Source organism: Coloeus monedula (assembly GCF_965178545.1).
Source record: "Coloeus monedula genome assembly, chromosome: 18".
NCBI classification, from domain to species: Eukaryota; Metazoa; Chordata; class Aves; order Passeriformes; family Corvidae; genus Coloeus; species Coloeus monedula.
Window position 1 is genome coordinate 15,914,724 of NC_138798.1, and position 17,016 is coordinate 15,931,739.

The window sequence follows — 17,016 nt, forward strand, 5'->3', positions numbered from 1 at the left end:
CATTTTTAGCTTGAAGTGGTCTGTAATTAAACGATTTGCTTTAAAATAATCAAACAAAGTGTTGGAGTTTCCCTCCTCTCTGAGCTTTGCCAAATTATTTGTGTTTAAAAAATCTATTCCAGAGCTGTTTGCTCTGATTGGATTTCTACTTATTTGGCTTCAAAATACAACTGTGGCCAATAAAAAGTCCTTTAGCTCTAATCAAGATCCAATTAATCAAACCTTGTTTGCTACTGGTTTGGAGCTTGCACACGAGCAAAGGGGATCTTCTCCAGTCAGAGAAATGGGGTTTGATGTGAACTCAAGGTCTTGTAACGAGGTCTTTTTATTGCTCTTGTAACAACTTTCATAGGAATAGGATAAAACCAGAATGAAACCAAATCTGGGCAAGAACAGATATTAAAACCAGGCTGTCTTTGAGGAGGTAGAGTTATTAAAAAATTTTTAGCTCTTGAGTGTCGCTGGGAGAGTATTTTGGCACCTACACCCCTCCCTAGGGCTGGATGGAAATCCTCTTTGTTGTCTTTCAGTGTCCCTGTTTTAGCAACAGTGTTGGCATTTCCTCCCAATCCCAATCCCAATCCTCTTTATGTCACGAAGACTCCAGAATTCCCTGCCTTATGAAAGGCTTTTCCTCGTATTTTAAAGTTTTTTTAAGTTGAAGTTGATCCATGAGGCTCAGGGCTTATGGAGCTTGGTTTCCCGTGGCCCCATGTCCCTGGGCTGGATCAGCAGGTGCCAAATAAAGTGGGAGCTCTGCTTGAAGCATTTCCTGATCCCAGTGCCTTTGGAAGAGCTCTCTCCCATGTGCCTTTTCCAGCATCTACCAGCCTTGCTGGGCTCCTGCTCCCAGGAATTCAGGGTTCCCCCTCTCTCCAGCCATCAAGCTGAGCCTACTCCTAATGCTTTTGGGGCTTTTTGCATTTGAGTTGGCTGAGATGGACCCACGGATTTCCAAAGTCACTCCTGGAGGGAGCCAGGTGACCCCCACAGATGGTGCAATTCCTTGGGAAGGACTGAAGAAACGAGTTCCAGGCAGGACCCAGCTGGGGCGGGGTCGTGTCTTTGTTGAAATAATTCAGGACCGGTTTGGGATGGAGAGGGACTTCCTGCAAGATGTGGAGTGACAGGGCAAGGGAGGATGGGGTCACACTGTTGGAGGGCAGGGCTGGATGGGATATTGGGAAGGAATTGTTCCCCTGGGAGGGTGGGCAGGCCCTGGCACAGGGTGCCCAGAGCAGCTGTGGCTGCCCCTGGATCCCTGGCAGTGCCCAAGGCCAGGCTGGACATTGGGGCTGGGAGCAGCCTGGGACAGTGGGAGGGGTCCCTGCCCGTGGTTCCCTTCCAACCCAAAGCATTCTAGGATTATATGATGTTGTCAGAACATTTTTGGGAATTTCCCAAACCACTTGGAGTTTGTTACCTACCTTCCTCCGCACGATTTTCCCTGAAACAAAGAAACCATAAATTCATTCCTGATCTCATATCAAAATATTCATGCTCACAAATAATTCTCCAGTGCAGAAAGGAGACAATCAGGCCCTTGCTCTCTGCACGCTTGGAAATGAGCCGAGAATCCTTCCCTTCCCATGCATCCCACCCCGAAGAGCTTCATCCTCTTTGGTTTTTAGGGGAAGTGGGCCTTGAATCCAGCAAGCGGGCAATGGCTGCTTTCCCTGCTCTTGTTGCTGGATGCGGGGCCCTTTTGGTGTTCAGTTGGAGCTGCTGGCAGCTTTGGGGGTGGAGCAGGCAGGGAACAGGGAAGGAAGCAGGGAACAGGGAAGGAAGCAGGCAGGCACGCCAGGGCGCTGCCAGCAGCCAGCAGCATTCCCGTGGCTTTTCTAGGGCCAGGCTGTTATCCTGCTCCCAGGCTGTTGGACACGGTGCTCCCGGCCTGCAGGACAGGGTGGGAGCTCTCAGGCTCCAGGGTGGGAGCTCACAGGCTTCAGGCACAGCTGAAGGTCGGGGATCCAGTGGTGCCGTGTCCATGAGGAGTGAGAAGTGTGAGGATCGATATTCCCAGGCATTGTCACTCCTGGGGGCTGGGCTCAGCTTGTTCCATCTCTGCTGCACGGGAGAGGTGGAGTGGAAAATCCAGAAAGTGTGAGGGGAGAGGTGTGACACCAGGGAAGGGGGAGCTGGAATTTCAGCACAGTGGCAATTTGGGGACCTTCTCCAGAGCAGGAGCTGCCACCTTGCTGGAGCTGGGTTTGTTCCAGGAAGGAGAGAGGGCTTCCAACACCTTCAGCTTCAGTTCAGTTCTTACATTTGTTTGTCCTGCCCGGGGCAGGCAGAGGAGGGAAAGCTGCATGGTTTGTTTATTTACACACACTGGTTTTGCTGCACTGTCCAGAATCACTGAGCTTCAACCCCTTCCGTTTATGGGATAACTGAGAGGGCAACAATGATGAACACTTGGCACCTTAACCAGCCTGAAAATCCCAGACTGGATTTGTCTGTGAGGTGTTTTTGCAGACACAGGTGAGGATGCAGGTTTGAATTAGGTGACTTCAACACACAGCCTTGGGAACAGTGATCCCAAGGCAAGGGAAATGTGAGTCCGAGTGTCTCATCCTGACCCCACCCATGAAGGGACAGTTGGAGCAGGCTGGGAATCATCCTGAAGGGACCAACAGACCCAGTCTGAGGGATGTCCCATCCCTGGAAGTGTCCAAGGCCAGGCTGGACAGGACTTGGAGCAACCTGGTGTACTGAAAGATGTCCTTGCCCACAAGCAGGGGGGTGGAACAAGATGAGCTCTAGAGTCCCTTCCCACCCAAACCCTTCCACAATTCCATGATGCAGAACCAGGCAGCTGCAGCCCCATTAGGAAACTCTGCCTCAGGTGTTGCAGTTGGGTTGCCAAGCCCATAAACCCATTAAAATCCTTCCTAGGATTGAGGAGGAGCTTGAGTTTGCCTGTGCCACCTCCAGGTGGGATAAATAATAATGATGAGGACAATGAGTGATGGAGAGGATTTTAGCAGCATAATTAATGCTGATTTATGGTGCAGGGCAGCAGGGAGAGACAGGCTGGGACAGGGGTGGGTGAAGTTTCTGAATGAGAGAGCGAAGGGGATGACAGTGGGGAGTGAAAAATGAAATGTGCCTTGCTAAAAAAAGCAAGTGGAGCTGTCTGGAGCCCCGTGTGGAGCAAAGCAGGTGACATAAATAATGCCAGAGGATCCGCCAGTCCCAGAGCCAGGATGGCTGTAATTAGATGGAATCATTGGTGTCTTCAGTGCTGCAAGACAGAACGGGAGCTCTGGGTCCTGTGGAGCCAATTAAACAGCAGTGAGGGGGAAAACGAGTTCAGTCTGGGTACAAAAGCGACTGAGTTACGTGACTTTGAGGGTGGCCTTCATAGGATTGCAGTGAAATCACCCAGCCTCTGGCAGGACAGCTCGTTCCTCAGACCTTCCCCAGCCACAGGGAGCTGCTGGAATCTCCAGGACTCCCTGGGCTCCTCTCTGGTGTCCCAGGGGAGCCTCAGTCCCGTCACGGCTGCTGTCACCATGTCCCCAGCCCTGAGCTCCTGAGCCCAACACCCTCCACTACAGCCACAAACCCAGCACAAACCCAGCACAAACCCAGCACAAAGAGAGCGTTGGGATTCTCCAGGCTCGTCCTGCCCCGGTGCAGGGACCTTGGCCACACCGTTCTCTGCAGGTAATTAACTGTGCCCTCACGGCTGCCCTGATCAGCACCAGCGGTGTGAAGCAGAGCTGAGGCAGAGCTGTTCCCCTGCTCCCTGGGCTGGCACGGGAAAGGGAATAAAAGGGAATCCTTCCTTTGCCATGATGCCAGTGACAGCTCCTTGGGAGCTGCAGCACATCTGAAAGCAGCATCTGAATTTTTAAATCCATATTTAATGTGAGTTTCATGAGGCAACAACCCCGGTCTGGACACAACAGGTTGGATCAAGGCAGGATCAATCCCAAACTCCCTCTGCTGGGAAGGAGGGCAGAGGGATATCAGCGGGGAGCTGACTGCCAGTGCAGCTGGAACACCCCCCGGCATGGGCTGCCCCATTCCCCTGGCATGGATTGCAGCACGGATTTGGGGAGCTGGATGCTCAGGGAGTGCTCAGCTGCTCTCCCAGGCCATCCCACCCCCCGGCTCCCTGCCTGGCTCTGTTTGTCCTCTTCCCACACACTGCGCCACCAGCCAGGGGCTTTTCCCTGACTCCTCTGCCACCTCAGCAAGAGCTCCAGAGGCCTCCTGATCCAGCTGTGCGTGCCCTGGGACACCTGGACAGATGTTGCAGTGAGACAGGGGCTGGTTCTTCCTCCAGACACAACCCAGCTCCTGGGATGCCCTTCCCTGGCTGCTTCCAACACGGAACAGCAGAGGAGTTTCTCTGACTCTCAGGGACTCCCTTTGGAAAATCAGTTTAACTCAAATGCTCTGAGCCCAGGGACACAGGCAGGACAAAGCTGCCAGGGGCGAGGTGGCAGCCTGGAAGGACATCGGCTACAAGGGAAACAACAAACCAGCTTTGTGACTGCTGAAATACCCTCCGGATTCTTCCAGCAACGCTGACCATGTCCCCGCTCCCACTGGGCCACCTGGGCCTGAGGGCTTGATCCTCCCTCTACTCTTTTCTGCTGGCACCAGGCAGGAAAAGGAACAAGCAGGACCAGCTATTTCCAAGTCTTTGCCCAGAAAAAGAGGGATTTTTCCTCCCTGCAGGGCTCCGAGCTTCTGGTTCACAGTGAATCCCTCCAGGGACTCCCCCTCCCCATCTCCTTCTCCCCCAGATTGCCCCATTTCTGTCCCTCCTGCCCCTCAGGCAGGTGGCTGAGGGCACCCTGGGCTCTGCATCCCTGCTCCCGGCCACTCCAGCACCCATGGATTGTGTGGGAGCCGTGCTGGGGAGGTGGCCAGTGGGCTCCAGCCACACGAGCCCTGCTGGTCTCCTTCCCCCACGCACGAGTCCAAAAGGACGCCGTGACTCACTCCTTTTCCACAGGCAGCGCTGCCAGCTCTCAAAATACTCCATGTTTTTCTTAGAGTCTTGGCTCCTGCAGCCCTGCAATTACTTGAACTTTCATTTTCTTTAAATAAAGCCAATTTCTGACACTCACAGAGAATCGCCGGAAAATGTGACCTCCTACAAGCTCAGGAGCCACAGAGTGAAAACCCCACCTTTATTCCTTCTTTTTTCGATTTTTTTCTTTCCTGTCATATTTTTTTATGAATTTTCTTGCAGACTGGAGTTGTTGGAAATTGTCTTTCTCTGCCTCGAGTCTTGCAATGTTGAAATGATCTGAGGCTTGGTGCCTTGGTGCTGCTGACATCTCAGGTCCATTGGCTTCAAGCACCTGGTTCTGACTGTAAAATTCACAAATAAACCTTGTGCTTTTTGGCTTTAAGGTGTCTTGGGCTCTGTGCAGCCCTGGACAGCACAAATTTGGCTCTGGATTTTGTGATTCCTTGGGGAATTCAGTCCATCCCTGCCTCGGGTGGGACAGATGAACCACATGGGACAAGAGTGGCCATCCCTCCTTTATTCTGAGCAGCTCAGGACAGGTTTGCTGTGTCCCCCCAGCTTCGGTGTTCAGCACCAGGTGAGATGGAAAAGCTCATTTTCTGCTGGGATAACCCTGGGGAAATGGTGTTACCTGGGGATGAGGATCCCACCCAGCAGCATCAGGACGGAGATGCCACAAAAACGATCCCACCCCAGGCCACTCCCCATCAGGGCCTGGAGACACAAAGGCACAGAAAACCAGGTGAAGGAACAAGGTTGTGTTTGCCTTGTTCTGTTCATGAGCTCTGAAAATTCATCTCCTGCCCTCAAGCAGCACAAAAACGCAGCCAACACGCGTGGATGGGGGGCAGGGAATTGCCTTGGAGGTTGATTTTAGCAACAAACCCCGTCGATCTCCAGAAGCTCCTGATGAAAAGTAATCCAGAGACATTCCAAAACACATTTTTTCCAGAGGAGTCGGGGGGGGCAGCGTGCATTTTTAGCAACATCCATCAGCGCGCTGGCCCAAGTCACACGTTCAAACCGAGGCCTAGAAAATATGGAAAAGCTGAAATAATCCTTGGAAGCAATCCAGGGACTGGTCATTCAGCCTGCAGGACCTCTGATGAACAACTCCGTAACACAAACCTAATGCAAGCACCAAGAGCCAGCCCCTTGGTTTTCCAGTCCCAGTTTCCCATTCCAAGATGAACGGCCGGGGTTTTTGGGAGGGAAAGGAGCAGGACTGGTTTGTCTCCTGGCTGGGAGAGTTTGGCTTTGAAGAGCTCAGCCTGCAGGAACAGGCAGCGCTGTGAACTTCCTTACCTCGGGGTTTCTCTTGGCCTGGATCTCCTTTTTATTCCCTATTATTTCAACTTCTGTTACATGGGCAGGAAGTTGCCTTCATTCCACACCAGGAGAAGCCAAAGCCTTGGAGACCTGCAGGTCTCTGTCTCTCACCTTTCTTTTCTCTCTCATCACAGCCATCGGAAGCTTTTCATCCTTGAGGCTGTGGAACAGAGGGAGAGGAGCAATCTGAAATTGCTGAAAGGCCTGAAATGGCCTCCCCTTAGCACAGGGGTCTTATCTGCAGCTCTGTGTCCCCATTTTCCCAAAAGCAGCTGCCAGTGGGTAACAGAAGGGAGAGGGACTCACCAAAGTGAGAGCTGCTCCTCTGCTCTCAATTAAAGCTGACAATTCAGATTTGCACAGGAAAAACCTCCCGTATTCCCCAGGAACAACCCCAGGGAGAAGCCCCTTTGCTAAAAGGGGGTGGAGAAATAGGTGTGGGAGGTTGTGTTTCCCAACCCCCATGAGTGAAAACCTCTGGCAAGGCCGGGAGAGGGTGGGTGGGAGCAGAGAGCACAGGCAGTGCTACTCCTGTGTCACAGTCCCAGGCAGCCTTTGGCCCTGCAGAGCATCTCAGAATTGCTAAGCTGGAAAAGACTACGAAGATCATCAAGTCCTTTTTGCCTGGAAGCATCTCCGAGCTGGCACCAGGCAGCAGCTCTGTGGGGTCTCTTGCTAAGCCCAGACATCGGCTGTGGGCTCATCTCCCATCCAGCCACCCCCCAGCACACTTACACATCTTCTTTCCTGATGTTAGGAGGGATTAAAAGGAGTTTTAATCCAGAGATTCCTTCACTGACCTGCGCTTTGTGCTGAAGCACTGAAGCACCTTCCCCTTGGTTCTGTGGTTTGAAGTGTTTTTTGGAAGTATCTGTTTATTACAGCTCAATAAAGTTTTATTTTGCGAAAAACCATGATTGATTTCCTCTGCTTGAAACAACAAGCAGGCACCCTCCCCGGCCAGCACCTCCTCCTCCATTCATAAAAACGTGTTAACAATTCGTTTAAAATTCATAGACAAGCCAAGCACAGTTTATTCCTGAAGTTACACAAATTAATACAAAGCAGCCCACGGCCCAGGCCTGGCGTGCAGTCAAAGGCGGCTCCGAAGGCCTCCCTCTGCTGTACGATACCTCGAGGTGCTCTTGGAAAGTGCAGGAATCAGCAGATAGTGCTCGGAGCTCCCTCCTCCCCTGCCTGCTTCCCTCTGCTCTCCTGGTGGAGCTGAAATTATCTTTGAGGTCCCAAACCACGTCTGATTTGCAGTTCCCTGAACATGGCACAGAGCACTGATTTAAATCTAAGGCTGCACAAATCTGTGCCCCTTCAAAGTCCGGTCGTGCTCCAAAACTTGTGTTTGGGAGATATCCTAAATTTTGGCTTCTCCTAAATTTTTCTCCTTTCTGTTGCATAGGTGCCCAGAGCTGAGCCTTGCGAGCTTGGGACCGGAGCTGGCTTGGTGCCCAGGAGAGTTACCCAGCTTTGGGAGAGTGTGGGTTGGGAAGGAGAGCTCCAAGGGAAGGCTTTCATCTGGGAAAAGTGCAGGTGCAGCATCCTCCACACTCCCAGGTCCGTGTGGGACAGTGAGAAGTGACTTTCACTGTGGTGTTCCACGCCTGTCCCCTGTGCCACCACAGCAGGTCCCTCTGCTGGCCCCACCAGCCTGAGCAGCCCTGGCAGTGGGGTGAGCCCAGCTCCCTGCTGCCCTTGGGAGGTGTTTCCTCAGATGGATTTCCCCCCAGAGGCTCTGCTCTGTCACAGACACCACAGCGGGAGTAGGTGCAAGTTGTCATCCTGAGGCATTAATTGCCCTTAATTAACCTGATGAGGCTCACCTGTGGCCTCCACCCATCTGTCCTCTTCCCCCTGCCCTGGAGCTCTGTTGAAAGGTAGCTCTGAGCCTTTGCCCCTGGCCTGGGCTGTGTTTGGGATGTCCCTGCTCTCCTGGATGGACTGTGGATATGCTGCAGGGAATTTGTGCCCTGCATTGTGTGCTGTGGGCAGTTTGTCTCCAGCCTCCCTCCTGCATGAACCTCAGCCCTGTGAGTAACTTTTCTGATGTCCTGGAGGGACAGAATTGCTCCTTTCCCTCCTTTCCCTGTGCTTGCCCTGTCATCAAACCTGTGCAGGGGTTTCCTGCTCCACAGTTGTGTGCCTTTCCTTGGAGGTGTTCAGTATGGGCCGCACAACTTCCTGGCATCAGCTTTCCCTTCCCAAGGACTGGGATTCTGCACTCTGAACGTCCTGACAGCGATGCTTTTCTGGGGAACAAATGATCCCATTAAATATCCTGACCAGTGTTTAGTGCTGGATTCTCTGTTAGCTCCAATACTGCTCTGCTGGGCTCCAACAATTCGCTCTACTGAGTGTGTTTGTTTAATTACCTCTTCAGCTCCATCCCCCCTCTTTTTGCTTTTTTACCCAAGAAAGTCACTGCTGAAAGGCTCCTGTGAGCAGGAAGCCTGGGCCCTCTCCTCCTCCCTGCCCTGTCAGCACAGCCCCTGCTCTTGACCCCAGGCGAAGCTCTGAAGTTCTCATTTGTCAGCAAAGGGAGGGAGAGCTGGGACACATCGATTGTCCTTGCTGAAAGCACCTGGAAGTGGCAGCGAAGGAAGTGTGAGGCCAGGTGGGACTTTGGGAAGCATCCCCTGCTGCCCCCACCCGTGTCAGGCAGCGCTCAGGTGTTGGTTGATGTTATCAATAAATTGGCAGCCTGGATTTCTCTGTGAGGGTCACTGGCTGTGGGCTTCGGGCACCTTCCCCTGGGAGGCTCCTGAAGTGCAGCAGGGCCACCTGAGCTGAGAGCACGGCTGTCCTGCCTGCAGGGACAGCGCTGGGATGCTCCCAGCTCGCTGAATTCCGGCCTTTTCCACAGGGCCCTGTGAGATCCGCGATTGACAGCGTCAAATATCCCGAAGCCTTGCTCCTCTTTCCCCTCTGCTGACCTCTTATCTAAAGTGCTTTCTGCTGCCCTCAGCAGCTGATTTTCATCACACCAGGGAGGGCCAGCAGCCTGTAACCCCCTGGTAAATCCCACTGCTCCCAGGATACACCCAGAGGGCCACAAAATGTCACTAAGCACTGAGTTCTCTTCCCCAAACCTTGGTGTTGAGATGTTATTTCGTGGTGTAATTCCCCCAAGATGAGAGGCAATGATCCTGGGTCTTGCCTGTGGTGAAACACAGCTGGAGTTTGGCCCTAACCTGGAATCAGCTGCAAAGCCAAGGGAAATCCTTGGCACCAGCTTCAAACCTCCGGTGCTCCTGGGCAAGGCAGGACCTGAGCACGGCTTGGCTTTGTGTGCTGGAGAGCAGAGCTGCCCCGGAAAGTCCCTGTGGGAATATTTAGGTAGTTTCTAGCAAGATGAATTTAGTGCATGTGGGCGAGATGTGGGGATGAGGAGGCAGAGGTTTCATCAGCTTTGGCTGGGTAAAGAATCGAGGTTTAGCCTGGCTGTTCACAATCTTTGTCTGAGCCGCTGAGTCCCCCTGGAATTTCTCGTGAGACCTGCACAGGGATTTGAAGCTCCTGATTCCAGACTTGCCTTCCCTGGTTATCTCTCATGGATTCTCCACAGCTCTGGGAGCATTTGATCATTGTGGGCTGAGAACTTGGCTGTGCAGGGTGGCACAGTGAAGGCCACAGCTCTGCCTGTGCCATGATGCTCTGTGTCTGCTGGCACTTGACGTCTAAAAAAGCTGAGGTTGGGGAGGTTTTGTTGAGAGCTGCTCGTTTTCCAGGCTCATTCTAGAATTGGCTTGCAGTGCCAACACTCAGTGTTGGAGCTGTATTGCTGAGCTCACACAGGAGTGGATTTGAGCCTTTTCCATTACAGCAAAGAGGCCGGGAAATATTGTGGTGACAGAGCTGCGTCCCAGCTCCCCGTTTTCCAGAGCTGGGGTGAGTCCAGCTCTGCACTCCAAGGAAAGAAATGATGTGCCATGTGCCTCAGCAAGCTGCAGCTCTCCAGGACAGACATCCAAGTGCCCTTTCCAGCCCCTGGAGCTATGTGGTGGGGATCAATCCCTGCGGATCCACGGCCTGTTGGCAGCAGGACACGGCCACACAGCCGGCGTGGAGGAGACACTTCCCTGCAGCTGGTTAAGCTTAAGCAAAATGCAGCTACATTACAGTCTCCTGAATGAAATTCCCAATTGCTTTGGGAACCTATTTCAGAGAGGAAAAAGTGGATCATGTTTCACCAGACAATGCCCGTGCTGAACAACTGGAGCTGGTTTTATAGAAGGCACAGTTGATTTTTCTCCAGACTTTTTTTTTTTTTGCAGGAGAGGGAGAGAGAAATCTTGGTAGATGAATCCTTGCTGGAGAAAGGGAGTGTGGGTGGAGGCAGGATGGCAGGAGATGGTCACTTATGGCTGGCACAGAGAATTCCTGCTGCTGAGTGCCCTGGGAGAAATCCTGGGAATACAGAGATCAGCAGTGATCTCAAGGTACACACTTCACACCTGCTGGATTCCAGGTGTACGTGTGGTGCCCAAGTTGCTTTTGGTTTGTTTGGGGTTTTTTCTGAGGGGTCTGATGTTAACTCAGGACTGGGAGAAGAAAACCCACAATAAAGCTAGTGCTAGAGCTGAAAATGCAGGGAACAGTCACTCCAGGGTGAGCAAGAAGAGAAATTTGGGTGTGAGGATGGTGGGAGCCTGGCTGGGAGGAAGAATGGATCTTTGACTCAAGAGAAACAAATGAAAGGTTGGTTTTTCTTCCTTTCCTGAACTGGGGAAAAGCTGATATCCCAGGTTGGATGGGGGCTTGGAGCAGCCTGGGATAGTGGAAGGTGTCCCTGCCCACGACAGGGAGTGGGAACACGATGATCTCTGAGGTTCCTTCCAACCCAAACCATTCCGTGAAATTCTGCATATTCAATTCCAAAAGGAAAAAGCCTCTTAGAGTAGTCAACAAATTCCATTTTGGTAGCAAGGCTGATTTGTTTTGAGCTGAATGTAGAAAATGAATGTCAAGGAAAAGTCACTCCCAAGCAAGAAAGCCCATCCTTTGCATTGGGGAAAATGTCAAAAGGCCACACTGACATTTACATTTTTTTCTCTCTCCACTTTGCTCCTGAACAGAAATTTGCCAAAGCCACCAGGGTGTCACTTTGTGATGGAAATCTGTTTTGACAAAAAATTTTCCAACCAGCTCTGCTTGCTCCACACAAACATTTCCGCTCTCGATTCCAACGGGGATTTGGCAGGGAGCAGGGCAAGGATGGAGAGGGGGATTCCTTTCAGGCCCTGTCAGAGATGTATCACCCTGTCACAGGGCCCAGGATGGCTGGAAGCGTCCTGATTCCAGGGACATTCCAAGGCTCCCTCTCTTTGCTGGCCTGGCCGACCTGGGCAGGGATTAAACATTAAACATTGCTACGAAAGGCTCACCTGGGAGCTGGGTTTGGGCTGGGCAGCTGATCCAGAGTCGGGCCTGGTTAGGCCTCGCATGGCCTGGTTAGGCCTCTGCTGAGTTACAGGTCTTCCTCACTGATTTCTGTGGGCTTTTTCTTATTTCTGATGCAGTTCCTGGATCACTGTTTGGACAAAGACTCATTTCCAGGGGCCTGGAGTGACAGGACGAGGGGGAATGGCTTCAAACTGGCAGAGAGTTGGTTTAGGTTGGATGTGGGGAAGGAATTGTTCCCTGTGAGGGTGGGGAGGCCCTGGCGCAGAGAAGCTGCGGCTGCCCCTGGATCTCTGGAAGTGTCCAAGGAAGAAGAAAACCCACAATAAAGCTAGTGCTAGAGCTGAAAATGCAGGGAAGAGTCACTCCAGGATGAGCAAGAAGAGAAATTTGGGTGTGAGGATGGCAGGGGCCTGGCTGGGAGGAAGAATGGATCTTTGACTCAAGAGAAACAAATGAAAGGTTGGTTTTTTTCCTTTTCTGAATTGAGGAAAAGCTGATATCCCAGGTTGGATGGAGGCTTGGAGCAGCCTGGGATAGTGGAAGGTGCCCCTGACCATGGCAGGGGTGGAATGGGATGATTTGTGAGGTCCCTTCCAACCAAATTATCCTATGATTTCATGATATTGAATGAAGAGAGGAGCCCAGTCATCTGCTTTTTTTTTGGTATTTACAGACCAAAATTTGTATATTGTTGTAATTTATCTGTACACCATTGAGACCCAGCACATGGGATGGAGGAGGTCTGAAAGACTCCCATTACCTGGTTGGGATCATATCAGAGGGAACATCCCCCTGGGAATGGGGATGAGGGCCCAAGCCATGCTGGCTCTCTCCTGGGAGGAGGACAGCCCAATCTGTGCTCCAGCTATGAACACGAGGGGCTTGCCAAAAAAAGAACAAAAAAAAAAAAGAAAGGAAAAAAAAAAAATTCTGAGCACAAGTGCTTGGATGTAACTGGCAGGGAAAAAAAAGCCACGGCGGCAATAAAATTAATTTCCTTCTCTAATATATACAAGACTTTCTCCAAGAGAATTATGAGGCAAGCTGATCAAAGTCTGTAAGTGGTACTTATGCTATCAGTTTCACCCCCTTAATGCCCTGCTGTCAAAACAAAATCCCCTCGAAAGGCTTTGAGGAAAATCACATGAGCATAATGGCTTTGAGAAAAATGGCCCTAAGTACTCAGTAACATATACAGAGAGGACTATTAGATGGGCTGGTGTAATTGGACTTATTTTCAAATGTAAACACTCTTCTAGGAGCAAGTTACTGCTTAGCCACGGAGCAGAACAGGGCTGGGTTATCGAGGGAGAGGGGAGCACGGGGACCTCTGCCCTGAGACACGGTGGTGACTCAGAATGAGATAAAAGGAGGAGGGAAAAAGCAGGGGAAGGATGGGGTTTATTAAAGACTCATTCTCAGGCATCCAAAGGACAAAATTCAGGCGGGGTGTGACGGTGCTGCTCGCAGGTAGGAGGCAGTGAGAGTGACCTCTCTGAGCCTTTATCTGCTGCCCGCGCTTGTTTGAAGCTGTTGCTGGCGGGGCTGGCGCTGCCCTGACAGCTCTGGGAACAGGAGTGCTCGGAGGATTCCCAGCTCCAGGCAGAGCCATGTCTGGGCCCAGCCCGTGACCATCCAGCCCTGGTGGGGACAGTAAAGGTGACAGCCCAGGTGCCCAGTGTGCAGCACTGGCAGGGAGCACACACAGCTCTGGTGCTCTTCACCTCTGCAGGCTTTGTTGGTTGGTTTTCATGTTTTGGTCCGTGACTCTTCCCCGGGGTGCTCCATCCCCTCTGGAGCAGTGCCAGTGCCTGCTCCACGTGCAGCTCCTGCCCTTTGCCCTCTCCTGTTGGGGAGGGGGCAGCCCCTCAGGTCTCCTTGGCCGCAGCAGCGGTGCCCCAGGGGTGTGCAGTGACTGGGGGGTTAAACGGGGGCTGTGTTTGGGGAGCTCCAATGTTGAGGCAGGAAAACTGAGTGCCCCTCATGGTCTGGATGCTTCTGGGTGGAAAAGCTGCTGCTGAGGGTTGATTTCAATTTCCCCCTGTGCAAACAGTGTCCAGTGCAGACTCCAGGGCCCATTCCTGCAGTCCTTGCTTCCCCTTCTCCCTCTTCCTTTCTGCCCTGCAGCCCTCGCCATCTGAGGCCAAAGGTCCTTGGAGTCTCTTTCCCAGACCACTGAACCTCTTTGCTGGGTGACTTTTCCCCCTGGGAACACCAGCTCAGCCTACCAAAAAGCAGGGTCAGGGATTTTCTGACAAAATCCTGAAATATTTCAAAGGCTTAAAAAACGCCATCCACAACAACCCAACAAAACAACACCAATAAACCCAGACAGCCTCTACCACCTGGCTTTTTCAGCTGGGGACTGTAAAATGAGTCTTCCCTCACCATCCTTTTGTGCCGGGGTACAGACAGAGTCCACTGGAGTCAATGAAAAGATATTCCTAGGCCAGGCTCATCCAGACTCCTGACATATCTCATAGAGCTATTTCCCTATCTGTCCCTCTTTCCTGGCCTTACTGTCTTACTCTCCCTTTGGAGGAAATTCCTTTCCTGGTGATAACCACGTCTGTAGCTCATATTTCCTCTTTCTTGTTGACAGTTTTAAACCAATAGATTTATGAACTTTGAAGTAATAGAAATATTTCAGGCATACCTACCCTTGCCCTTATCTGGAGCAGGCAGGGATTATTCTTTTTCTGGACACTGCACTTGTAACAGGAGACATTTGCCTTTCAACCCATCCTTTGGAAAGCCAAGCCTGGTTTGCTTAATGAGGGCTTTGGTAACCTCTGATTATTCATGTGGGAGTCCCCCAGCTGTTCTGCCAGTTTTTCCCTCGGCTGGGACCAAAGAGGTAGATCTGTCCTCGAGGTGCTGCCCCTTGCTGGGTGTGTGGGACTGGAGGGTGATGGATGGGTGCCCAATGAGGAAATTTGTGATTATTTCCCATCCAGGCTGGCTGGACACCAGGGTGAGTGAACAGCTCCATGTCCTGCTCACTCTTTGCCGTCCCTGGCCCAAATGTCCTGTTCCCTCTGAGAATCCCACGCTGCTTCTCACACTTCAGCTCCTCTGCAGAGTTTCACCCTTCGGAATGGGAATAACCTGGTTTGCAGCACTGCAGGCAGGGTCAGCCACAGCCACAGCGGCTCCAGGGGACATCAGCTGCCCTCATGCCTGGACTAAGGTAGGCAGGGAGGGTTTTGCCCCTTCCAGCCCATCCCAGGGTGCCTGTCCTGGGGGGACACAGCTGGGGCTGCACTGAGCACCCCGGAGCATGGCTCTGCTTTTCAGACCTGCTGAGTGTAAATTCCTCCTGCAGGGACTTCACAGACAAAACTCCTTCCCTTTTTAACTCAGTGGGATCCCTAATTAATAAAAAAGGGTGGAGGGAGTAGGTGCTTCCTACAGGAAGTGTTTCTGTCCATCAGAGATGATGGGACAGGGCTCGTCAGGCCGTGAGCTGATTTACTGCAGCCTGTCCCACGAGTGACACGAGTTGGAGAGAATTCCAGAGGCAGCAGCTTCTCACCAGAACGTGAGTGCTGAGGCCTGAGGGGTGTGAAATGACTGGCACCAAGGACTGGCACCTCCCAAAACTCCCCAGGGGCAGAGGAGAAATGCTGCAGGTGGGACAACTCAGTGTTGATTGAGATTTTGCATGGCTGTGAGCTCCAGTGAGGTAAATTCAGAGAAATCCTGCAGTAAAAGCATCTCTGGGTAGGGGCTGGATTTAGGGGAGGCTGAGCCTCAGTTCCTACAGTTCCAGACGCCAAAATGATGCTGTGGATGAAGAAATGACAGTCTTGCAAGGTGCTGCTGTCAGGTTGGGAGGGTTTCCTTCTCCAGCGTGATCCTGCCACCACAAAACCTCGTCATTGACATTGCTGGGGACAGGATTTCCTGGCGGGGTGGGGAGAGTGTGAAGGAATTGGAGGCCCCCAGGGTGCCATGGGTGGGAGACAGCAGAGGCAGATCCACGCCAAGCCAGCACTTTCCCAGCAAAAAAAGGGATCAAATGAGTGATCCTGAAAGACCTGGGACAGCTTTGAGAGCCAGAAAGCGGCTGCTGGCTGTGTGCTGAGGGTGTGCTTTGGGATCGGGGGTTGTTGATCCCCAGGCTGCTTGTGTTCATTCTGGAAACGGGAAGGGTTGGCTGGGTCTGTGCCCAAATGAATCCCAGAATCGTGGAATGGTTTGGGTGGGAAGGGACCTTAAACCTCATCCAGTGCCATGGGCAGGGACACCTTCCCCTGTCCCAGGTTGCTTCAAGCCCCATCCAGCCTGGCCCGGGGCACTTCCAGGGCTGTGTGAGGGCACAGATCCGCACACTGCGGTGAGCAGCAGCAGCTTTTGTGGCTTTTTTTCCTGTCCCAGCATTTCTCCCTTTCCTTAAGGGATTCTGGTGGCGCTGATGCAGCGCTCGAGGGAGCAGCAGCGCAGGGAGATCCCACACTGGTGCTTCCCCAGCTGGATCAGCTGTGGGCTTACCAAAATAAATCATTTTCCAAGGCTATAAATCCCGAGCCTTTCAGCAGCTCCTACAGTAACTCCCATGTGCAGAACAACAGCAGGCTGTTTATCCAAACTCACCCAAGCATCTGCAGCACAGTTAACGATTTCCCAGCCACCCACACCCTGCCTGTGAGCTGCGAGCTGCTGCCCAGAGCATGGGAGAGGAAAGCACAGGCTTCAGGGTAGGAGAAACTGCATTTCCCCTTCCTAACCCCAAGCTGGGTTGGTTTTGGAGGGTATTTTCTGCCTGCTCTACTCCGTGCCGGGATTTCTTTCCAGAGGCGCGGAAATCGGCGCTGTAAGGGTTAAGCTGATGTGCTGGGATGCTCCTCTCTCCTTTTGATCGCCAGGTCTTGTCTCTATTAAACATCTCCCCCTCTCTTTTCCACGCAGCTCCCCTTTTACAAAGCCGGCCCGGGAATTCCGGAGCGGGCAGGATCCGCCCTCCACGAGGGCGCGGTGGCGGCCGGTAAGGGCCCGGCGGTGCCAGCGGCCGGTAAGGGCCCGGCGGTATCAGCAGGTAAGGGCCGGTAAAGGCCCCGCGGTGGCAGCGGCCGGTAAGGGCCCCGCGGTATCGGCCGGTAAAGGCCCCGCGGTATCGGCAGGTAAGGGCCGGTAAAGGCCCCGCGGTGGCAGCGGCCGGTAAGGGCCCGGCGGTATCGGCAGGTAAAGGCCCCGCGGTGCCGGCCGGTAACGGCCCCGCGGTATCGGCCGGTAACGGCCCCGCCGCCCAAGGACGCGCTGCGCCCCGCCCGCCCCCT